Raw genomic sequence first — 25759 nt, forward strand, 5'->3', positions numbered from 1 at the left:
ATCGGATGAATGGATAAAAAAGATGTGGCACATATATACAATGGAATATTACTCAGCCATAAAAAGAAACGAAATTGAGATATTTGTAGTGAGGTGAATGCACCTAGAATCTGTCATACAGAGTGAAGTAAGTCAGAAAGAGAAAGACAAATACCGTATGCTAACATGTATATATGGAATTTAAGAAAAAAAAGTGTCATGAAGAACCTATGGGCAAGACAGGAATAAAGACACAGACCTAATAGAGAATGGACTTGAGGATATGGGGAAGGGGAAGGGTAAGCTGTGACAAAGCGAGAGAGAGGCATGGACATATATACACTACTAAATGTAAGGTAGATAGCTAGTAGGAAGCAGCTGCATAGCACAGGGAGATCAGCTCCGTGCTTTGTGACCACCTAGAGGGGTGTGATAGGGAGGGTGGGAGGGAGGGAGACGCAAGAGGGAAAAGATATGGGAACATATGTATATGTATAACTGATTCACTTTGTTATAAAGCAGAAACTAACACACCATTGTAAAGCAATTATACTCTAATAAAGATGTAACAAAAAAGATCATATAAAGATTTTCTTCCATGGTAAGACTTTTATATTGTATTTTTCTTAAAATGGAGTGTGGTACATTTACCCTCATCAGATGATTGTTTACTCACCTTGCTTTATTAAGAATACTGCTAGAGGCTTCTATGCCCCTAGTAATAAAAATGCATTTTCAGGCCCATTCAAACCAATGAAAATCCACGTTTTCAGAGCACAAGATAATGAAAATTCTCTCCATCAGCGTCTTTTACTCTTTTAATCTGTTAACACACCCTAAGTGTCTCAGATGAAAGGTACTGTAGCGGGAATTGCCATCGCTAACAGCATTCCATACAGGTAACTCTTGATTGTTCTAATTTCTCAAAAATTTGGACACTTTTACTGCCTCTATAACATCTCTAGGGTGTGTGAAAGAATAAAAGAGGCCTGTACAATTTATTTCTCAAAATATACACAGAAATATTTTGCACATACAAACAGGGAAACCTTACAAATAATGTATGGGGAGCAATGTAATGTCGATAACAGAACTACTCATTTCAAAAGACAACACTGTCACCAAGTGTCCCCTCACCAAAACTGACAGGGAATTTTTAGGGGCCGCCAAACCAGAGGTGGAGATTTATAGGAACCTGGGATGTTTGAAAAATGGTTTTGGATGACCTCCTTGAGGAAGGCACCAAGCGTCATCCCAAATTGCAAAAATTGGCTCCAGGTTGACTCCTTGTGTCCTCACTCTTTGCAATATGACATTCCAACTTATCCTATCAAGAGGGAGAGTTGATTTCCCCACCCTTGAAGTTAGGTGACTTGCCATGGCCAATAGATGGCAGCAGAAACGATGGTGTGCCAGTTCAGAGCTAGGTCCCACGATGCTTCTACTCTCCCTCTTGGAGCCCTGCTACCCCCATGAGCACGAGCCCCAGTTACTAGCTGGGGCATAAGAGGCAAGTGGCCCAGTCAGGCCCCTGGCCTGGCTACAGCCAGCCCCCAGCTGACCCCACAGGTGTAGCAGCAATTCCAGCCATGATAAGCAGGGTTTTGAGGAAGAATTAAGAGCATAAGCGTATGCTATAATTTATAAACCACTCTGTCAACCTATGACATTATTTTTCAAAAGCATTTTTGTTATTTTGAATCCCTGGGTGGACATATTGAAAACAGCACTCCAGTGATTGTTGGAGAGCAAAGGATGCAACCTGAAATTGAGAGTAAAATATATTAGTTTATCCAGATTCACATATTTGTATAAATTACTAGAAAGTCATCTGAAGAAAAACAGACATGAACGAAAAAAACAGTCCAAAGAACACGGGTGAAAAAACATGTCAATTTAACACTAACTAGTACATCAAAGATGTAATAGAAAGTATATGTTTGGTTTTCTGTATAATGTTGTATAATTTTCATCACAAAAGCATTATTTGATTTGTACATACTTGGAAGAAAACAAATGATTAAGATTATCTGCTGATGTGAAAACTGGCCGCTATACACAGAGGGCAACGAGAGACTGAAGAAAGAGGCAGCCCACTCTAGACTAGTTAGTGGCAGTTTTAACAAGCAAGGGAACCTGCTTACAAGGTTTGCCTTGGTCAGCTGAAAGACGAATAGATCTCAGCACCCACCCCCCAGAATCTTGAGTTTACACAGAGACCTTAACAGGGTTCAGTCACATATACTGTCCACATGGTCTCAATAACACATTACTCTCTCAAGGCTGCGTTCTTGAAAATGGTTTCCACTGTGGGAATGGTGGGCAGAATGCACATTCCAAGGTCAGGGGAGGGGGTGAGGAGTCTGATTGCCCGGGTCCAGCTCTCAGGTCAACTGGTGGTCACGCCCTCTCAATGGCCTCCTCTGACATTTCAGCAAGGAAGGATGCCAGAAAAGATAGCCTAGGGCAGAAACCACTCAACTTGTTATCATGAATGCCAGAGCAACCCAAGCAAGTGGATATACAAGCCTACGCAGGGACTGGAAGCAGGAAGCATTTGGGGACTACACCTGGGCTGGTACTGACCTCCCTCCCCAAAGGGACAAGGAGAGCAGAAACCTGGATGGAATCAAGAGAGAACAAAGAAAGGCAAGGCTGGATATGGAGCAACGTGTGGATCCAGGAGTATGTGTCTCAGAACTGCCGGGGCTCTGCAGACCAGCTGCATCCCCATTCTCCTTGATCCTCACTGGTATAATTAACTCAGGGTGGGCTCATTCCGGCTGCCAAGTCACTTCCACCTGTCCATGGAGTTGACAGTTACTTGCTCACCGTGAACCAACCTCCCTGGACCTAACAACTACTGCAGGAGGCGGTAGTGGAGAGCAAGGTGACGACAACGACCAGATGCGAAGGAGGAAGAGATGCTCAGCGGACCGACTGGGTGGATTGATGGTGTGGGGTTAAGTCTGCAGAGCTAAAGGGGCCAGATATAGAAAAGGAAAGGGGAATTATGAGGATATAGTCAAGCCCCATCGTATGGATATTTCATCCATATGTTGTATACAAATTCCATTAAATTTGCTCTGAATGAAAAAGAGAACAAAATTATCATTTAAACCATGTCAGTGACTTTATTTACCATCTCATTTGATGAGTTCATAGCCCAGGGTCAGAGGGAAATGGGAGCTGTGAGTCTGTCATCTCTCAGGCCTCAGAGGCCCCTCACAGCCAAACCACCTCACCTTTTGCACTTTTCAAGCAACATTATTCCTAAGTGCGAGTCACCCTCTTCATCGGATTCTCCAAGAAACAGCAATCTCTCCCAATGAGAGAGGAAAAATGGGCTAATTCGGCTTTTTTTTTTTTTTTTTGTGGTACGCGGGCCTCTCACTGTTGTGGCCCCTCCTGCTACGGGGCACAGGCTCCGGACGCGCAGGCTTAGCGGCCATGGCTCACAGGCCCAGCCGCTCCGCGGCATGTGGGATCTTCCCGGACTGGGGCACGAACCCGTGTCCCCTGCATCGGCAGGCGGACTCTCAACCACTGCGCCACCAGGGAAGCCCCTACTTCGGCTTTTTGAGAAACAATATGTAGTTCTCCAAAATGGTACCTGCCTGGGGGATTTTTCAAGAAATTTAACCATCAGTAGTGATTTGTTTGTCTTCACATAATGTATGACCCAGATGTGCTGAGAAATAAGAAAATGATGAACGAATCAAGGGCAGCTGATCCAAGGAGGCAAGGGGCAACTTCCACAGCCTACGTGTAAAGCTAGAGAAGGGGAATGTCCAGCTGGTGGGAGCTGAAGACAGCGGCCAGTCCTCCTTGGGCTCGGGATGCCATCCTCTCTTCCTACATCTTCACACTCTCCTTCTCTGTTGGCTCCTCCCAGCCAGAGTTAAAGAGCCACAAGGAAATGCCCTCCTCCATTCTATTCTCCTGTCCTTCTATCCACCCCTCCCTTCTTTCCCTTTGCCATCAATTTCTTGACTTGCCCCCCCATTGCTCCCCTCCCATCTACACTGCGATCTGGTTTCTGCCCCACTACTCTCATGAAACTGATCTCCTTGAAGCCCCCGATGATTTCTCCATTGACAAGTCCAGGGGACTACTTCTCAATCCTTATCTATGTGACCGCCAAGCCGAGTTATATCTTTTAACTTGTTGTAAGATATAACTTATATAAGATATGTTATATCTTATATCTTGTAAGTTACATCTTATAAACAAATGTCTCTGTCTTGAAAATCTCCTCCCTTGGTTTCTGCGCCACCCAACCCTCCTGACAGTTTTCTGTCTCTCAGCACCCTCCCAGTCTCTTGCTGAGCTGATCTTCCTTGGGGTATTTCTCAGGGCTCTGTATTAGGCTCTCTGCTCTTCATCCTCTATGCCATCTCCCTGAAGGACCTCATCCTCTCCCCTAGTTTCCATTACCAGCTAAGTCTGTCTCCATCTAAGACCACTCTCTGCACCTTTCAATCTATATACGACTTCCTGTTAAACATCTCTATTTAAATGTCTCATAAGGCACCTCAAATCCAACACGTCCGTATTACTGAATGTCCACTCAGAAAAACAGCCCGTGACAGGCAGTTCAATACGACAAATTTCATATGGTGATGAAAAAGCTAAAAGGCCAAATGGGATGGTGAGACATCCCAGAGAGTCACAGCAGAGGAAACCACACCCACCCCACTGCTGGGCTGGGGGGCAAAGAAGGAAGTGGTGTTGCCACAGCTGCCAGGCAGGAGCTGGAAGCACAGAGGGAGTGGCTTCCTGGTGGGGCAGAGACTCAGAGCAAAGCGGCCACCAGTCCTGCTGCAGCTGCCCGAACAGAGAGCAGAGGGCGAGGGAAAAATACGTTGGCTTCTCCCATCCCCCTGCCCTCCAACCTCCGGCCAATGCTTTCCATTGGCTGAACCTACCTGGAAAAGAGTTGGCGAGGAAGTCTGGGCGATGGGGTTTGCAGGATCAGCCCTGTGACACGGAGCAGAGCAGTGGAAAGGCAGGGAGCCAGTCTGAGGCAAACAGGCAAATGGCACTGCAGTACCCACTTCTCCCTACCTCTCCTGTCCCATTGAGTGGAACCATCTTCATACACGACCTTTCTCTTCCCTCATCTCCCACATCTACCCATCCATCCTCTAAGTAGCTCATCCATTCCTCTCTCTTCCTCACAGCCACCGCCATCACCCACTATCGTTACTGCAGCAAGCACTGCTCTGCCTTCTCCTGTCTCCAGACTTCCTCTTCTAACCAGTCACTACACTCCAGCCAGAAGGATTTTTCTCAAATGCGTATCTTACGTCACTCTGCCGCTTCAAGTCCTACAATGGCTGGCCTGTTGTACTTAGGATCCAGTCCACATTCCATGGCAGGACTTCATCGCGTCTCCAGTCTCCGCTCCCCTGACATACTCCTCCACCCTCCACATTCCCACATCCTGAACCTCAGGCCTCTGAATTTCCTGGGGCGTCTCTCAAGTCAAGGCCTTCACACATGCTATTCTCTGTCTTCACAGAGCCCTCCCCTATCCTCCACCTCTTCTGACTTAACCCCTCTCGTGTTGGCCTCAAAGGCAGTGCTTCTAGGAAGACTTCCCTGGTCCTCCTCACGTGTGTTCCCTTGCACCCAACACTTTCCCCGGTGATAGGGTTATCAGATTTAACAAATAAACCATGCCAAGTTTAACCAGGTGTCCTGTATTTTATCTGCAACTCTACCTGATAGGCCCTTGTCCCAGAGTATGACAATTGCATGTTGACATTTTAATTTCCCTACTAGGCTCCAAATTGCTTAAGGATAATGATTTTGTCAATATGATTCCCCATTTTGCTAAATAAATAGGTAAGGTTGGATGAATGGATCAGTGACTTGCGGATGGGAGTTTTTACTTGAAATCATATAGAACTAGACTTCAGCCCTAAACAGGAGAGATGCTTAAGAAGCTAAAAGGAGGCTAATGACAATTACTCACCCAAGTGGAGCCTCCTAGGTTAGGTCTGGGCCAGGCTCTCAGGGTGTAAGAGAAGAATTTGGAAGTGGGAACTGTACACTAAAGGGAAATGACAAGAAGGTACAGCTGGAAATGATTATTTAAAGCTTTGAGCCTGCACAAAGCTAACAGACTAACTTCAGTTGGTTTGGGGACTGCTCTGACTCAGTTCTGAGTCCTTCACACAGCTGGAAAGTTTATGCTCCTGCTGCTGGGGTTAAAACAATGGAAAAGGCCAGAAGGGTGATGCCAAGGATCATCGTACTCTTTTTACCTTGCGATGGTTTCCTAACAGAAAGCTTAAATCTTGCTATTTTCAGACCCAGTACCCAAGGGCAAGTATGTAACAAATATGAAAAAAGTGAGAAAGGTGGAAGAAAGGCAAATTAGAGCATACCATCTAAAGAGGCAGCCTCTACTGGCTGCAGACAAACCTCCATGCTGATATGCAGGCCCAAATTTTCTCCCCCTTCAAGGAAAGACAGGAATCAAGATGTTAGTGCTTCATCTCATGATTTTTTTTTAACGTGCCCATTAAGTTAATAAGTATTAAGTGGTTCAAACAAAACACAACTGTAAGTTTATTACTCTGTGCGGGCTTCCAACACTCCACTGTGGAATCAACATGTGTCTCCAGGCTGAGATTCCCCTCAACTTGCAAACCTTAGGCAGATGCTGATTCAAATCCCAGAAGCCTCTAGTTGAAAATCAATGTCTGAGATGCTCTGCGGAATCTAGGGAAGTATTTGCTAATTTGCTCTGCGGCGAAATCTTCTATCAATTATCAATCAGGCATGAATGTAGATAATTTTCCCATGCTATCAATATAGTCATCTATATGTTTAGTCAACGTTTATTGAATATCGCATAGGGAAGGTTTGGTGGTCAGTAAATAGTGGAAAGAAGGCCCAGAAGAACGGGGTACACTCAGGCTTGAAATCCAGCACCAGCAGGTACAAGCCATACCAGTTATTTATATACTTATCTACTACTTCCATCCTAGTTGGTTAACAGTCTTTGCCCCAGCCCTAGCCCTGTGGGCCTCAGACCCCAGCAGTGGGCCACTCATCTGTGGCCACCTACGGTGAGCTGGTACTTTCCTGTAGTCATCCTCCTTTGGCCACTTGTAATTTTGCCCTCTCTAGGGTACCATACTAGTTGTTCAATATTTTGAGCATCACACACCAACTCTCCTAAGAGAAAGTAAAGGGATAAATGTCCCCCCAAATGCTCACTTGCCTTTTGTCTTTCCCTAACCTCTTTTCTTGATTAACTCCTGCTCGACCATTCGGATCTCAACTCAAATGTCACTTCCCATTTCTCTGTCTGGACTGTGTCCCCTTGACAGTCTCACAGCTCTGTTCTTTACTTCATATCTTGTATCCATTTGCTTATTTGTTTGTCTGCCTCCCTGATTAAGCTGTAAGCTCCATAAGGGCAACAGAAAGCAGAACTTATCTGGCAAACTGCACAGGCTTCCATAGGGTTTAGGTGGGATTGGCCACCTACCCAGCTCCAAGCATGTATTGTATTCCAGCAATACAGGTAGCAGGTAGCAGGTTTGAGCTGCATTCCAGCCAGGTAGCAGGTCCCTTCCTCTGGGTACTACTCATTGGCACAGGAATGAGAACCTGACCTAAGGCAGCCCAAGCAGAGTGAGGTTGGACACTCTGGTGGGGAAAGCAGAGCTACGGACCTGTTCTGAAGACGCAATGTCACCAATGTGGTTATCATGAAGCATGACATGAAGGAGGACAAAGGCACAGAGTCCTAGGAAGGTGGCTCCAAAGAATACACACCATGGGCCTCTGGAGTAAACCAGACCTGGGCTGGCCCTTGTCTTTGCACTTTTCAGTTACATCAACCTATATATATATATATATATATATATATATATATATATATATATATATTTGCTTTAGCCAGTTTGGACCAAGTTTTCTATCTATTGTGACCAACAAAATCCTAACTGATATGTCTTGCCCCTGTATCCACAAGAAACATGCTCATGGAAGACACCATATCTTGAACAATATGCCATTGGGAGAACTGGGGATGGCTTAATGGGGGAGGCGACTGGGTAACATCAGCTGGAGCCTTAATTTGAATATAGTTCTTTAAAAAATGTTAGACTGACCTAGATTTAAATGCATCAGAAATTCAGGAGCATTTTCCCTGGTGTGTTTTACAGCAGAATAGGTGCTACCTGAGGTTATTCACCTGCTCACCTGTCATTTCCTAAGAACTCCTAAAGATTTCTGCTTCAACCCCTGGACTTTCAACCTAAAGAAACTATGGTTTTAAACTGGGGGAAGGGAACAGGAAAGAATGATTCAGCCTCTGGCTGCTTTTTACTGTGCTGGATAAGATCATTATTTTTTTCCCCCAGAATGACCTGTAACTTCCTACATTTCTTACGTTTCAACTTCAAGTTTCATTTCTCGGGATGCCTATGGCTTTTCACCTGGCTAGATGGAAGCCAAGATTTTACTTTTCTCTTGGGGGCTATTCTGCTAGGCTAGAATCATTAGAAGCAACTTTAACTTTAGGTTGTTATATATATATCACATCTTTCAAAGTATAATCAGGCTCTGTAGTTCATGATCTGGTTATTAGATTAAACGTCTGTGTGGCCAAAGGGCTGTACTTCTAAAACTATTGAGAAATAAACAAAGTTGACTAGACAGGGAAGGAAAAGTCTACAAGTTGGTCGCTATATACGGATCAGGGGATTCTCATCCTCCTTCCCTGGTTCACCATAAAGCATGCTTGCCCATACTGTTCACATTCTCAAAATATGTTTGTTACTCTCAGGGCTCCTGGAATATATATCCTCCAACGGTTGCCTTTTAACTTCTTAATGAACTGTTCTGCACACCTCTGCTGCTTATATTTTAGGATTTTTTTTTTCCTTTGGGAGAGAGAAGAATGGCTTGTAAAAATACTAGTGGAAAATAAGCATTAAGAATCACTTCACCTTCTGCATCAAATAAATCCACCTGAATTACCGGTTCTATGAACCAGATATGTAATTCAAATGTTTGATGAAGAACAGAATACTTTGAGTCTCAAAATATCTCTCCATAAATTACTTATTAACTACAAAGGGACAAATAACTTGACAGTGGAGAAACTTCGTGGGCACCACCTTAACCAAGATACTAATGAGACAGATGACCATTAGGTGGCTCCTGTAAGGATGCACAGAAAGACACACCGTCACCTCTGTGGAACCCCATCAAAAGCACATAACATGAAACAACCATGAGGAAACAGAGGACAAACCCAGACCGAGGATCATTCTACACAACAACCAGCCTATACTCTTCACAAACTCTCAATAATATGAAGAACAAAGAGGCTGAAGAGTTATTTCATATTTAGACCAAAGTGACACGAGAACTAAGTGCAACGCATGATTGTAGACAGGTTCCTGGGCTGAAAAAATTAGCCATTAAGGATGTTACTGGAATAAGTGGCAAAATTTGAATATGGACAGTAGATCAGTCAACAGTATCATTGTTAAATTTGTCTTAGACCACTGTGCTGTGGTTTGGTAAGAAAATGTTGTTTCACTTAGGAAGTAATCACTATTTACAAGGAAAAGGGCACAAGGTCTCCTTACCCTTAAGGGGTTCAGGAGAAAAAAACATGTGTATATGGAGAGACAGTGAATGCCAAAGCAAATAAAGCTAAATATTAATAATTGGTGAATCTAGGTAAAGCATATACAAGAGTTCTTTGTACTAATCTTACAGCTTTTAAGTTTGAAATTATATCTATAACTATATATCTACATCTATATAGATATATAAAATCAACACACACCATTCAAAATAAGTGCATTAGCCTAAAATCCAGCCTATTCTTCAGGTATTGTTAGGCAATCTGAAGAGAGACAAAGGCTAGGATACCAACAGGGATTGGGTCAGTATATTCATTCATTAGGACCCTGAGTACATTTCTACTAACTTAAATTATGCTTTCATTTGAATAAACATTTTGGACTGCCTTAAACTTAGTGCCAATTACTTATACATTTAAACACTCAAAGTATGAATTCCATACTTTTCCCCAAGTGAGGCCCAAGGCGGTCAATATTCTCGTATGCTAACAAGTAAGCAAGGCCAATTTCTGTAATGTAACTATAGGACTTTTTTCTAATATGCCCAGTTCCCTATTTTCTTAGAAAATCCAATTTGCTCTGGGATTTCAAATACCACAGTTTCTTGTTTTTGTCACAACAAATGAACTATTTTATTCTTAAGCTTCTTAAAAAGAAATTCAAGAAATCTTTGCTCACTGCTAGCTTTCCCAGCTCTCTCCCAATATCTCCTTGATCAAGCTTTTCCACCCACTCTGGAATAATCCAGGGGTAATTAGAACTTACCTTCTTTAGCCCAAAAGGAGCCAATTTATCACAACCTATCATGGATTCTGATTCTAAATTACCAAGAGCCCAATTACTAACAGAGGCAGGGAATCTTCTTTGCAATTAAAGTGACTGACTTCTTTGCAGACTCAGTAGCATTTCACTTTTTAATTATGTTCAGTCTGATCAAATGTGAGAAAATTCTTCCTCATTTTATTTTCCTTCCAAAGAACACGATACAACAAACGTTAATCCCAGAGTGATACAAGGCCAGACCTGCAAGGGCCTTCGGCAGGGCTGGACATCTATCAGTGGGTCTTGTCCATTTTATGGGGTCTTAGTGGCTCCTTAAGCTCTAAAGGGAAAAAAGGGACTAATTATTTGTTACATCACATAGTTCACCTAAGGGCTTGCCAAACCTTCCAGCATCTGCTAAGTTGTGACAAGACAGCATTAGATATTTAGATAAACATAGACTACCGCGGAACAGAACAATTTTGTTTCTTGTGCAGGCAAAGAACAGAGCTGCAGTGTTGGGGATGAAGCAGTGTGTGGAGGTAAACATAAGCAACGTGGGAACAAATCTGTTTTTTCTCACTTAGGTGGTATTAACATGATTATGTGTTGTCAAATTTTGAAAGAGAAAAATAGTCAAAATCAGCTTGAGAGAAGGACACTCTGGAGGATATAAAGGAACATGAGGTCACCAAGCTTTACACAGATTTCCCAAGGGCTGAAAGACAACTGTCTGTCCACCTTGCTTTTAACCTTAAAGACTGGCCAGTCGTGGCTGCCGCAGCCTGTTGACCCGGGGCCTGCATCCTTATCTCCGCTTCCCCTCTCTCCACGTGGTCAGCAGACTGGCGTCCGTTCACTCACTTGAGACGTTCAAAGGTCAAGGTTTTCACTCAATGAGTATCTTCCAGCAATCTGTGCTCCAGACAACAGTGACTACCCTTTGTCCTGGTATGAACACAGTTGCTCACCGTTTTCCAAACACTTTCACACATAAGCAAAGAAGAGTCTGGGAGCCCTCCAAGATTTTAAAGTTTAGTAAAAAATGAAATTACATAGTAAGCTTTTGAAAAGTTAAAACATCCACATATGTGAGATTGTACCTCTGCCTTTACTGCAGGCTGTTTGCGAAATTCAGGAAGCCCTGCCTTTCCATTCATTAAACAGATAGTCGTTGAGCTCCTCCTAAGGGCAAGGCAGGATGCAAGGTGATGGAGGTGGAGAAACAGGGCTTGTTCCTTGCTCTGATGGGGAAGGCACGTAAGCAGACACCCTCAGCACAGGAAAACACAGAATGGAGGTGCTGTGATGGGATAAAAGGGTCACGCTTGTAAGAACAAAGGAAAAGCGCATCCTTCCAATGAAGGAGACACAAACAAGGTCAGGAGGTTGGCAGGTGTCTTGAAGAAACGTCAGTCTTGCTGAGCGGGGGCAGGAACTCCAGGCTTACCAGACATAGCATGGGAATATATGCATGCCACATTCCAAGAACCAGAAACACAAGAAAGAAGAAGCCAGACCAGACACCACAAAGCTGTGACCATTGGGCTAAGAAGCTTGGGCTTTTTTATGAACCAAGGAGGAGCATGAAGGGGAAGTGATCGTCCAGCTGGCTGTGCTGGTAGGGGAAGGTGGGGGCAGATGAGGCTGCTGAAATGATCCACTGAGGGCTGACAGAGCTGGCTGTGGCAACGGGAATGGAAATAAGTGGAGATTCAAGAGATTTGGGGCCGGTACAAACCACAGGGACTTGTAACCATCCTATGAATGGATGAGGAAGGAGGCAAAATAGACTCTGAGCACTATTATATGTGAACACTTGGATGGCGTCTATGGACTGGCCGGCTTTTGCTGTTTAAACATTTACCGTGAGGGCTTCCCTGGTGGCGCAGTGGTTGAGAGTCCGCCTGCCGATGCAGGGGACACGGGTTCGTGCCCCGGTCCGGGAAGATCCCACATGCTGCAGAGCGGCTGGGCCCGTGAGCCATGGCCGCTAAGCCTGCGCGTCCGGAGCCTGTGCTCCGCAACGGGAGAGGCCACAACAGTGAGAGGCCCGCGTACCGCAAAAAAAAAAAAAACCCAAAAAACAAAAAAAAATTTACTGTGTTTAAACTGTCACATCCTGCATTGAGCCCTCGTTTTAAGCTCTTCAAACATCCCTGAGATAAGTGGGGGAGTTATTTCAATCCTCCTTTTTACAGATGAGAGAACCAAGACTGGCAAGGCTTAGCCCTAAGCAGGAAACCCAACTAACTCAACTAATTGGTGCAGAGCTGGGACGAAAGATCAGTATAGTCCTCATTACACAATCCAACGAAACACGAAGATAGCTCAAAACTGTCCTAGCGGCATGTTTCCAGCCTAAGTGGGACAAAGTTCATACAACTTTATATCGTGAGCTGTGTTGTAAGGTGGTTTGTTGATAACGGCCATTCCAAAAGCCAACAGAAAGCTACCAGTATGCTGAATCATTAAAAACATGGATGTACAGGACTCAAGTCTTACACCTTTTTGAACAAAATACCCTTCACAGATGCTATTTTTAGACTCAAGTTTTCCCAAAATAAAGTTTTTAAAAGAACAATCTGTCTAAAAAGCATGAAAAGAAATTCACTGACAAAGGTTTAGATGTTTTAGGACTTTAATGTCCTTCACACGGTCAACATAAAACACTGACAGTGGATGAGCAATAGGGGAAAAGACTCTTCAGCAAAGATCTTCCCGAACTCACAGCATCACTGGTCAAACACCATAAAGAGAACAGTCACGTGAACAAACGGTAAGGGAAGTTAACACAGATTTTTAGTTTAACAGCATAACTGAAAAACAAAACCAACCAACCAATCAATCAACTGTTCTTCTACCCACTGAAAGGAAAGTAGTGGTGAATCAGGGAGCTTCCAAATCTTGTGAAGCAGCTTAAAAAGGGAAAGGGGAGGGGGAAGGGGAGGCACACAATAGTTGAGAACGTAACACTCTAATGCACAAGGTCAGGGATCCTAACAAATTCTCAAAGTCTCAACATATACCAACAAGAACCGTATTATTAGAAATATAAAGGCACAGAGATATAAATGCATACAGATATAAAGTATTTGGGGTTAAAAACAGACCTTGCTAGATAAACATATGTCACTTTTATCGCTTTATGAGAATAACCGTATAAAGAAAGAATTCAGAAGACCCCACTGCTGTCATCTTGCAAAGGATCAAAATTCAGCACCTAGAGGACCCCACCCACCCTCCATGCTGTGTGTCTGTGTGTCTCTAGAAATAATAACCTGCAATTTGCATATAATTAAACCCATAGGCAGCTTTGAATATGAGATCTAGGCAGAAAAAGTAGCAGCAAAGACTACAGTAGCTGGAATTTGGTAGAAAAGCAAGAGAAGACTTTTTAAAAGCTTCCAGTTCAAGTCAGAATTAAGGTTAAGTTTCAACAGCTTGGGATAGCTGTGGATGTTTTGCCGTTCTCTGAAAAAAGAAGAAAATCTATCATAAGCATGTTCATTCGAGAAAAATACTGTGTTTCTTTAGTTTTTTTAGCCATGCCCAAGTGACTTTCAATTTTGTACATTGTTCAAGGGCAGAGTGTATATTGGTTAGGCTGTGCTCATAGCTGGTGCATCTCCAAAAAATGCTTCATGAAGGCTGCCAGCTTCTGGACATCTTCGATGGTGACAGCATTATACAGAGAGGCCCAAATGACTCCCACGGACCCAGAAGAACCACCAATGCAGCCGTTAAGAACAGAAGCATCTGGTTGAGCATCAAGGCGACCCTCCTTCCCGTCACCAGTTCCTGCGAGAGTCACGGCACCTGAGGCCATCGTGTCCACCCTTCCACCTGAAAGCCCCCGCAGGTGGCCAGGAGCGTCACACATCTCAGTCATTAGAAAATTCCTTTCCAACGCAGTGAAGGACCGTCACGCTCACATGGAACCTAGGTTAGCTCAACTCTTCGATGAGCCTGCTGTGCAGGGGGCAGGGAGCAGGCAGCTATTCTCATGCGTGAGAACGTACATCTTTCATGGAGCTGACAGAATTAACTACTCTCTCTGACGTTCGGGGGAGCAACAGTGTCTGTTCTTACACTGAACAGGCTGTGCCAGCTGCACCAGAGCTGGGATGGCACCCTTTGTGCTGTCAGAGCAGATTTTCAAAGGAAATTTTGACCAAAGCTCCTAGAAGGTGTGGCCCCACCATGCTCTCGGCCGTGGAATCGTGCTAAGGGGTCTGTAAGCAGCAGCAGGAGAACTCCCGTAACAAATGGTCTTTCCCAACTAGTTACAATAACTGCTACTCCAGGATGGGCAGGCTCCTAGATGTGTTTCCTTCAGTGTCTGAAAACTAAACCAATTCTCTGACAAGCTTCTGGATGGGACAAGTACTCACCACCTATGCCCTTTCTGGGAGATGATATTGAGTTCAAGAGCTTTGTCGAGAAATCTTTTTTCTAAAGCATTATCTCCTTTGGTGTTGCCAATGCAGAATGGAATATTCATCCTGCTTCTATTGGGGGCTCCACTGGACATCTGAAAAACATGTCTTTTGTTCCAGCTATTTTTCTGCAATGTGCAACTGCCATTAACAAAGCAACAGAAAAGTTTTAAAAACCATTTTCTAGATGCAAACAAGAGATTAAAAAAAAGATCTGTGCCAGGACATTTATAATTTACTTAGGGAGACTACTCTTGCATATGGAACAGTGAGTTAACATTCTCTTATATGACTCATACTTAATTTCCAAAAGTCTCAGTTTCCTCATCTGAACATTGGGAATAATAATAATATCTCCATTTCATACTAGTCATGACAGTTCAGTGGTACAACATATATGAAACTTCCAACCCATGGCAGCCACACAGCAATGTGAATGAGGCCTTTTCTCTACAAGGCTGCAGAGAAAAAAAATAAGTTGGTCCAAATAGTGGCTGTAAGATTTAAAAATAATGAGCAGCAGCTTTCAAAGCACTTAAAACACTGTACTGTTCCAAGCTGTGTGACCTTGAACAGGTTACTAAATCTCTCTGTTGTGCCTCTCTGATATGAGGACTAAATGGCCACAAATTCTCTGCAGCCCTCCCAGCAAGAGGTGGGTTGTAGTGCTCCACACCTTTTGAATCTGGGCTGGCCTTGTGGACTTGCTTTGACCAAGAGACTGCAACAAGAGTGACGCTGTGCAACTTCCAAGCTGAGGCCTCAAGGGGTATGCAGCTTCTATACCTGCCCTCTTAAAACATCACTGCCATGTAAGCAAGCCCGAGCTAGCCTGCTGGAAATAACAGGCCCAGCCCACAGCCAGCACCAGCTGCCAGACAGATGAGGGGGGCCATTTAGACTCTAGGTGGATCACCAGATGACTTTGGTTGAATAAGTGATCTCAGATGAGACCAGCAGAAAAAACCACCCCACTGAGCCCAGCCTGACCTGCTGACTGAAAAGAATCCTGAGCAAAAGAAATGGCTGTGGTTTTAAGTCACTGTCTTGAAGTGTTCTATGATGCAAAAGTAGATAACTGATAAAATTCAGAACAGCATCTGGAACACATTCAATGCTATGTAAATATCTACTGAAGTCAATAAATTTGTCTTTTTATTCTCAGCACCTTGCACAGGGCTCATACAGACTCTCAAAAATGAATGGGTCAAGTTTCATCTAGGATACGTTAGTATTGGACTTCAGTTTCTGATTTGGAAAGTAAGCCAAAATTATCTTCCACTGACAACCAAAGGAGACAAACAGAAGAAGAGCTGACATGCTATTCTGGATTACAAGGAAAATATGTAATAACTCTCTCCATTTTCTCAAGCACATCTTGTTTTATTCTTCCACTTCTACAGGGTGGGATTCATTAAAAGTAAACAACAAAGAAAAGCAGTGTGAGGAAGTCCCCATTAAAAGCTATGCTCGTCCCTCAGGGCACACACATAATTCCTGTTAAAGTTGATAGGAGTCAAGTGCACATTGACAGACAGAAGAGACACAAGTAGGGAAACCAGGTATCTGGTAATAGGCTTTGAGCCTGAATTCTGGGACCCCCTTTGCACAGGTAGTAGGTATCCTGGTTGACATTTACATTAAAAATTTAGTGTCTACCCTCTTTGATATTCTGCTGCCTCAGGTTCCCCAGGCGGCAGTCCAATTATAGAGCTGGAGCAGCAAAACGGACACGTGATTTAAGGGGAAAAATATTAAAAAGGGGAAGAATTAGAAACCTGGATTTACAAAGAATCTGTATTTACAGTCGTCCCCCCGACATTTATCCATACTACTGTGAACGTAGGTGGTACCATGACAGCAACAATGTCGTAACAAGTAGAAACTGAAGATTAAATTTGCACGGTGCCCGAGAGTGTCCCTGGTGTGGGGCTGAGGGAAGGAAGAAAAAGATGAAGGGGAATTGGCTGCTCCCAACCTAGCAAGACGGCTGTGGAGGGAATTCAAATTCCACAGGACAAGCGCTGTGGAAGCACAGAGCTGAGCAAGTAACTCTGACAGAGAGAAGGTTGAAGGTTTCAGAGGAAGGGAGGTGGGAGGGGTCAGGACAGGGGAGACGAAGGAAGGGCATCTGGCAGAGAACTGTCTCTGCCAAGGCATGGGGGACCCCAGCAAGTTCTCTGCAGCATCTGGGGTGCTGGGTGCCTGGCTGGGGGCAGGACTGCAGACTGCGGAGGGTCTGTGTATGCTGTGATGCAAATATCTAATTTCTGTTTAAATGAATTATCAATGCTTCAATCAGTCAATTAGACAAAAAGTCAGGTCAGACTTTAAAATTGTCTAATTTAAAATGCAATTCTCAAGTAAACATGGACCAGTTGCTGGACTTTTCCACCAATCTGTCTTTCCCCCTGCCAGTGGCTTTATATGTTGATAGTTCATATGTTAACATTACATTTTATTAATGTTAACATATATGTTTAAAATGTTTCATCTATCCTTCTGCACTAACTTTTTCAGGCGAACACTGAACTGACTTCTAGATATTTACTAATTTTTGTGACTACTGCGTATGGGATCTTTCCTTGTTTTTTATTGTTATTTCTGGAGAATGGGAAAGTAACTGACTTTTACATATTTAGACATAACCGATCACAATTCTGAACATGATCATTTCTAGTTTTTCCACTGATTCCTGCATTTTGAAAAAACAGTCATTATCATCTGTGATTTTTATTGTCTCCTTACTAAAGGCTCTGGAACCAGTCCCCCGACTCTCCCCATGTTCTTATCCTGCCTGATCCCACTTCCCTGCTGCACATGACCCTAACCTGTCTGCGCTGCTGTAAAACACTGTCTGTTCACAGGGTTGTGAAGATAATAAAATGTATTAATATCTGTAAAGCGCCAAGGGCTCTGCATATTTTATTTTATTTTGGGGTTGTCACTAGACACATCACATGCTTCCCTCTCTTTCCTAAGGCCTGGATCCCCATGAAAGTGAGAAAAGGTGACCTCAGATATGGATTTGATCACTTCAACAGCTTTATCATATTAAAATTAATATCATTAATATCTAATACATATTAAACACTATGTGTCAGGAACATCCTAGATGTGTTCCATAAGAACCACAAATAATATTAACAGCTACCATTAAGGAAATAATTAACTGTTAAGGCTATTTTAATTTTAGCACATCGGAAAACATAAGGGGTATAAGTTCTAGTAGCATTAAAAAAAAGAAAAAGTTACCAATTCTAATAGTAGCTTTTTTTCGACCACTTCCCAAAATTATAGTTCTCTTTTTCTGTCTAGCAGCTTTAGATGGTTCCTTCACCGATGGAGAAGTTATCCACCGGTACTGAGAGAGAAATAATAAATATGCCATTTAAGTCACAGGTAATCTATGAGGGTTTGATCTTCATTGGAAATTAAGATACTTTAAGTTAATAAAGGTTTTCAATCTGCATTTCTGGGAACCTAAATTAAAGCATCACACAACATTTTCAAAAACAGAAAAGCCATTTCATGTGACTAAAAACTTAGTTTTAAGATGGCAGAAAGTACCTTGATAATATTCTTTTAAGAAAGAAAAAAAACAAGCCATTAAAGAGAAATTCTTCCGAAAGAACTAAAACATGTTATATACCTCTGACTTGGCACTCCTTCCATCTGGAGGACTTTTTTGATAACTGCTTTTATCACAGAATGATCTAGATAAAATAAATTGAAGTTAGAGTAATTATTTCCCAATGAGTGGCTATTTCCATTTAAAACCAAAAGCCAACTAATTACTGCTTTTCCCATAAAATTAAATATGAAATCTATATTATGTAATTATACACTTATTTCCCCCTTTGTGTATTCTAATTTCTTCCTCAGAAACCTAAGATGCCACCTTGCAGACTGCCCCAGTGGCTACTATTTTGGCAGCAGCAAAGGTCAACTTTAAACATTTTGCATCTAAAGAGGCTTTGGACACCTTTGGATAGAAAGTAGTCTGAGCACTGTCCAGACACTTAGATACCTAAAGGGCATCCAAGATAACAAACCAAAGTCCTGATATTCCCTCAAAAGCTGCTCCCCATCAGCCCCCTTCTTCTATGTGATACCACCCAGTTGCACACATAATCATCAACGACTTGTCTCCTTGTTACTATTTCCTTCATACCCCACATCTAATCTATCTGCAAGTCTTGTTAGCTACACCCTCAAAACACAACCTGAATTAAACTGCTTTTCACTTGGTCCAAACTTCCAACCTAAGCTAGTCCATAAACATCTCTTTATTTGGACCACTGTGAGAGTCTCCTAACTGGTCTCCCTGTTTCTCTTCTTTATCCCCCCAAGTCTATTCTCTATACCAGGTCACCTTATTGAGGTACTATTTGGATCATGCCTTTTTCCACTTCAAAACCTTCTACTCGTTTAGAATAATCCACATCTTTACTCCAGCCTTCAAGACTTTACAAAAGCAGACCCCTGGCTAGCTCCTTGACCTCATGTCATACCACACTCTTCTTCACTCAGTACTCTGGCCATGTTGGCCTCCTTGCTTTCCCTTAAATACTCCACCCACCTACATGACTGCATATGCATTGCCGCCTTGTCCTGGAATGTGCTTACTCCAGTTATTCCATGGCTTGCTCCTCTCTTCATTCAGGTCTCCATTCAAATGCCACTTCTCCAGTGAAGCTGTCCCCTAACAAACTTATCCAATGGAGTCCTACCTGCCCCCCCCACTCTCCTTACATTAAGGTATTTTTCCACTTCCTACTGTCTAAAATTATATTACTTATCTCTTTACTCATTTCTATCTGAACTACTTCATTAGAATGTAAGCTCCATGAGGGCAAGACTTTTGTCTGTCTGGTTCACTGCTTTATCCCTAGTGCCTAAACCCGTATCTGGCACACAGAAGGTATTAAAAAAATTACTTGTGAAACTGACAAATGAATAAAGTATTCCTTGCAAAAATTCAGAGGTTGCACAAGAAGGAAATAATGCTCTTGGTGGAAGCAGGCTTAGTATCTAGGTTCACCTCTATTCAGAGTAGAGATAAGAACAATTTACAAGTATAACTCACTTTAATTAGTACATTGTCTGCTAAAAACATAAGGGAGTGCAACATTAGAAAAGTACAGTTGATGCTTGACAACATGGGTTTGACCCTCGCGGGTCCACTGACACATGGATATTTTTCAGTAAATATGTACTATAGTCCTACACGATCCAAGGTTGGTTGAATCCACAGATGTGGAACCACTGACGATAAACTTATACCCAGATTTTCAACTGCGTAGGGGTCTGCACCCCTAACCCCCAAGTTGTTCAAGGGACAATTGGGACAATTGTATACGATGAGGAAAGTTAAACACACTAAGTTTTAAAAATTGTCAATATGTGAACAAATTCTTTTTGTTTTGCTATGTGTTTATCAATTAAAAAAAGTGACCGCATACCAACAAGTGGATTTTTTCTTATATCCAGAATGAGCAGAGCTCTATTTGGTTTCAAGGGTCTTTAGTAAAGCCTTCGCTCCTTCATTGGTGAGGCCACACTGCTGCAGATCAAGTGCTGTTGATAAAAGACAAAAGGTCACTTGCTAACTCTATACAGATTTAACATAGAGACAACTCTCATTTTCTCACGTGTGGAAGAGTCCTGCACAAGACAAGTCATGGCAGGTTTGTAATTTTGGGTATGGAAAAAAACAGAAACATATATGCACACACATAATGCATAATCCAATTTAAAAACCTCTTCTTGGATGTGCAATGATAACCCTGCCTTTAGTACCAATAAATCATCCAACATATTTTACAATTACAGAACTGAAGAATTACTGTATATAACCTATGAGCAAAAAACATCACAAAATGAATCTCAGTTCATAATTAGCAACGGCGGCAGTGGCAGTGTAAACCTTACAAGCAAAAACTGGTGGAGCTCAGAAATGCACTGCATTCTTTTGATCGTGATCTTGAGCTCCAAATCACACATGAAACTAGTTAAAAGGGGAAAACAAAAATAGAAGAAATGTAATAACTGTTAGTTTTAGAACAAAAAAGACAAGTCTAAGAGGATACAAATAATAATAAATTCGAAGAATGTGTGAATAGAGAATACATACTAAAAACCTATCATGAAAGTATGATGGTCAAGAACTCTCTCCGTAAAAGGTCAGACAAAAATCAGAACAAATGATCATGAATTCTAGTCGTTCTGGGGCTGAGCAACACTCATTTAAACAAAAGGGATCATCACAAATGTTAAAAAATGTTAAAAAATATTACATGAAAGGAAACTACCATGAGTTTTTTTTTTTAAGTGTTGTGTGGACCATCACATTAAAATAACTGGAGTCTTTCAACACCCCACGACACACGGAAATAGAAAGTCAGACATATGGATCTGACAGGATATGATACAACCCTTACAAACTCTCACTACAGAAGAATGGACACAGGGTATAATTAACCAACTAGCCAAATTAATACAAACAGCCAGTAAACCTCACCAGTAAATCAAAGGAATACAAACTAAAACAACATGTGGTTATTCTCCTATCAGATTAAGCCAAGACTCTGTAATAAAAGCCTTTAAAAAGTCTATACCCGGGCTTCCCTGGTGGCGCAGTGGTTGAGAATCCGCCTGCCGATGCAGGGGACGCGGGTTCGTGCCCCGGTCCGGGAAGATCCCACATACCGTGGAGCGGCTGGGCCCGTGGGCCATGGCCGCTGAGCCTGCGCGTCCGGAGCCTGTGCTTCGCAACGGGAGAGGCCACAGCGGTGAGAGGCCCACATACCAAAAAAAAAAAAAAGTCTATACCCTTTTGATCCAACAACTCTCTTTCTAAGAATTTAACCAAAAGAAATAGAGATATAGGTAAGGATATATATCAGAGTACTATTTGTAACTGAAAAACTGGACATAGCTTATATACAAGAATGGATAAGCTATGTGTACTGTGGCATATTCATATAATGGAACACTGAACAGTCACAAAAAATGATGCAGTAGATGCAAATTTACTGACTTGCTAAGATGCTCATACTAAATTAACTGAAAAAAGTTACAAAATTTGGAGTAATCCTACTTGCATAAAAAAGGGAGAGGTACTCATTTTTGTAGTTTTACAGTTTTTAAAAGTGCTACAAGCCAGTGTTTGTGAGAGGCAGGCTTCACATCCACTGTTGGGGTGGACTACAAATTGGCATAGCATTTCTGGGTGGTAATTTGGCAATGTGTATGAAAAGTCTTAAAAATATGTCACACTTAGTCATTCCACTTCTAGTACCTTATTCTACAGAAGTAATCCCGATGGACACAGAGATGTATATACAATGTATTCACATTGTTTCTGACAGGGAAAAATAAACTGTCTAAATCTAATTGCAAAGAATTGATTAAACTATGGGACATCAATACGATGGAATACTACATGATACATCATTAAGTGAAAAAAGCAGGAATATGAAATAGCAAGTATACTACAATTCTATTTTTGTAATCCCTAAGTGTACAAATATATTTATAGAAAAAAAAAGACTGAAAGTATATACACCAAAATGAACAGTGATTATGTCTGGGTATTAAGATTATAGGTAATTGTTCTCTTGTTACTCTGTATTTTCTGTAAAGAATATATGCAACTCTTAGAGAAAGTTTAAAAGCAACATAAAAGCTATCAGAAAAATGAGGCTTAAAAAAATTCCTATCACAACAGTATCATGCCAAAAGCTAAGCATATATCATATTAAAAATTCAATATTTTCAATTTTAGAATTTACCTCTAAGCCATAAATCCTCACTAAGAGATTCTGCCACAGCACTGGCACCCAGGTCACCAATGAGTGTGTTGCAGTTCAGAGTGATGCGCCTCAAACCAGCCATAGAGTCAAGATCAGGTCTCCTGGAAAGAAGACTCTCAGCCCAGGTTTCTTCGTGCCTTCTGATAGTCTGATATTTCAAAGATTTAATGGGATGAAATTAAGATGCTTGAATAAGGAAACAGGGTGTGCCTACTGAGTATGGCTTATTATGTCAGAGATTTACACACACACATATCAAGCATATATGCCAGGAGCATCAACCTGAGAAATTAAACAGTCAGTTCTGGTTTTTCGAGTCCAGTGACCCAGATTCTAGTCGGTCAGTGATTAGATTCTAGCCACTGGATGTCCTGTTTTTGAACACTTATGTGAAGTTGGACAACTCAATTACAGTCTATGAATTATTTTCATTATGTTCTAAGTCAGGGAATTGGTTCTAAATTCTATCTTTGCTGATTTCACCATTCTGTCCTCCAATGGCCTCCAAACACCTGACTGCGCAAACCATAAGAAAACTTTTTAATATGCATCTTATTTATTAACAAATCATATACACAAAGTTCCATACATATAATTTATGTACATTATAAACTACACAGATTTTTAAAAAATAATACAAAGGTAAAAACGTTCTAATATTTTCTTTTCCTAACTCCTAAGGCATTATTTTATTTTACTTATTTTTTAAAAAAATTATTTATTTATTTATTTGTTTGTTTGTTTGTTTGGCTGTGCCGGGTCTTTAGTTGCTGCATGCCAGACCTTTTAGTTGTGGCATGTGGGCTCTTAGTTACGGCATGCATGTGGCATCTAGTTCCTTGAGCAGGGATCGAACCCAAGCCCCCTGCATTGGGAGTGCATAGTCTTAACTGCTGGACGGCCAGGGAAGTCCCAAGCATTATTTTAAAAACTATATTTACAAAATGGATACACATGATACCTAGGGTATGCACACAAGCTTTAGAGGCCTGGACTATGCAGAGCCAGTTTGATGTGCCTTGGGAAGATAATGGTTTGACATCTAAGCACAAGTACTGTCTTAAAGACATTCAATTCTTTATATTCATAAAGTAAATTTTGGTAACAGGGAACACTGACTGTAAATGAAAAAAGTCTTATTACATTCTTGAAAAAATAAAAGACTCAAAGTGCCTTTGACACTCTAAAAGGAAAATCATTAGTGTCATTTTTCTATTAACAATAACTTATAAAAGCTCCAAGCAGAATCAACAGCAATCACTTACACAGTGCTTAGTATGTGCCAAGCACTATTTATACAAATGAGTTCATTTAAACCTCATAATGAGGCATAGAGGTTAAGTGATTTGCCCATGGTCACTAGCTATGAAATGGGAGAAAGGGAATTTGAACCTAGGCCATTTGGCTTCGGCACCCAAGTTCTTGACTGTTTTCTACCTCAGGGGTCAATGGACTTGCCCTGTATAGGTTCAAAGAATTTTTCAATTTTTAAAATCTAAATTTAAACATTTCCAGATTTGTGGGCTTTACAGTTTCTGTTGCAACTACTCTACCCCACCGGCGTAGGGTGAAAGTAGCCATAACTACCATGTAAACAATGGGTGTGACTATGTTCCAAAAAAACTTTCTTTACAAAACCAGGTGACGGGCTAGATCTGGCCCACCAGCCATAGTTTACCTATCTCTGATCTGCACCAGCGAACTGTTAAAAAGGCTTCATGTCAAATTATTAAATAACGTTAGGCTGAAATATAGTAATTATAACCACTGTAAAGTTGTTAAGGCATTATTTTAAAAACTATATTTACAAGTTGCTGATGTACTGATTTTTATTAGTTTAAAAACTACAGCAGCTAATAAACACTTGATTTATTTAAGTCTTGAAGACTATAATGGCATAGTTTCTTCACAGTATTACAATAAATGTTTTCAGTAACTAAAAATACATAAAAGTATTATTATGTATTATATATTAAATCTCTTATTTCTAAAATTAAGTGGACTGTCTTTACTAAATGGTAGAATCCAAAACTGAAAACTGGTCATATTCTTTTAGCAAAATGAAAGCTGCACTCACATGTATCAAAAGACAAAAATTAACTGCCATCTATATCAATATATTAATGTGCTTCAATCACATGTTTTCATGAAAGTTTAAACATAAAATCACCTTTAAGATCTAGGCCATGTGATCTGCTCCTTGCCATGTCAGATTACACCCCGTGAAGTTTACTTAACTTAAGTGTGATAGAATTCTTTATACCTTGACAAATAACTAAAGGGAAAAAAACAAACCACACACACAATAAGATGAAGAGCCTATACATCTGTCAATCTTAACTTATTTGCTTTTCTTCAATTGGAGGTTTATAGCCACATTCTTAAAATCATTAATTACAATCTTCCCAAACAGGTAATTGACGAACAGATGCATTCTAAAACTTGTCAGTAACAAAGTGTTATTCCAGTTTACAGCAACAGATTAATTCTATTTAGATACTAAAACTGAATACACTGAATACTGCAAACTTTATTCCCAACCACTCAGCAAAGTACTACATACCTTTTCAGATATAGGAAAAAAAAGAAAAAAAGAAAAAGCATAAGATTCTTCCTATTTTCATTTCTAAAGATACACCCCAATCTTGATTATCAATCAGCGATTTAAACGTCAACTATAAACCCAGTATTTTATTAGGTGCTATGCAGTATACTAGAGCAATATAAGAGAGAGGACCTCAAACCCTCTGTTCCCTCAAATTGAAAGGCAGGCTTCCTGACCCCTCCAGACTGCTACTGGACACAGGGAACACACACTAATGTTTCAGGACCCCAACCAACAGTCACCTGCTTTGTGATTACTTCCATGACACACCCCTACTAACACCACTGAGTATGCTGCTCCTATGGGACGTTACATATATTTCCTATTTTAACACATACCACAGTGCATCATAATTATGATTGCAGATAGATGTTCTAACAATTTAAAGAGAATGATGACTTTTTTGCTCTTTACATCTTGCTATTTCCCTTCCCATAATACTTCTTGAAGAGAAACCATAAAAATATAGACGAACACAAAAAAACAGAAAATATACAAAATGTGCGGTTTGTGGCTTAACATAAACTTAAGTAA

At 41.3% G+C, this 25759-nt stretch overlaps 1 pseudogene across 1 annotated transcript in view; it reads right to left on the reverse strand.

Annotated features, from left to right (window-relative positions):
- Window positions 1-25759, reverse strand: part of LOC309825665 (centrosomal protein of 78 kDa-like) — a 48879-nt pseudogene that overhangs the window by 18803 nt on the left and 4317 nt on the right. The window contains exons 4-8 of the transcript XR_014298540.1: window positions 24791-24895; window positions 22600-22768; window positions 20269-20383; window positions 18456-18519; window positions 18059-18167 (exon numbers count right to left, since the gene is read on the reverse strand). The product of XR_014298540.1 is annotated as a centrosomal protein of 78 kDa-like (transcript). The remainder of the gene's footprint in view (window positions 1-18058; window positions 18168-18455; window positions 18520-20268; window positions 20384-22599; window positions 22769-24790; window positions 24896-25759) is intronic.

The sequence above is a fragment of the Grampus griseus genome (genome assembly GCF_964374135.1).
Source record: "Grampus griseus genome assembly, chromosome: 8".
Classification (NCBI taxonomy): domain Eukaryota; kingdom Metazoa; phylum Chordata; class Mammalia; order Artiodactyla; family Delphinidae; genus Grampus; species Grampus griseus.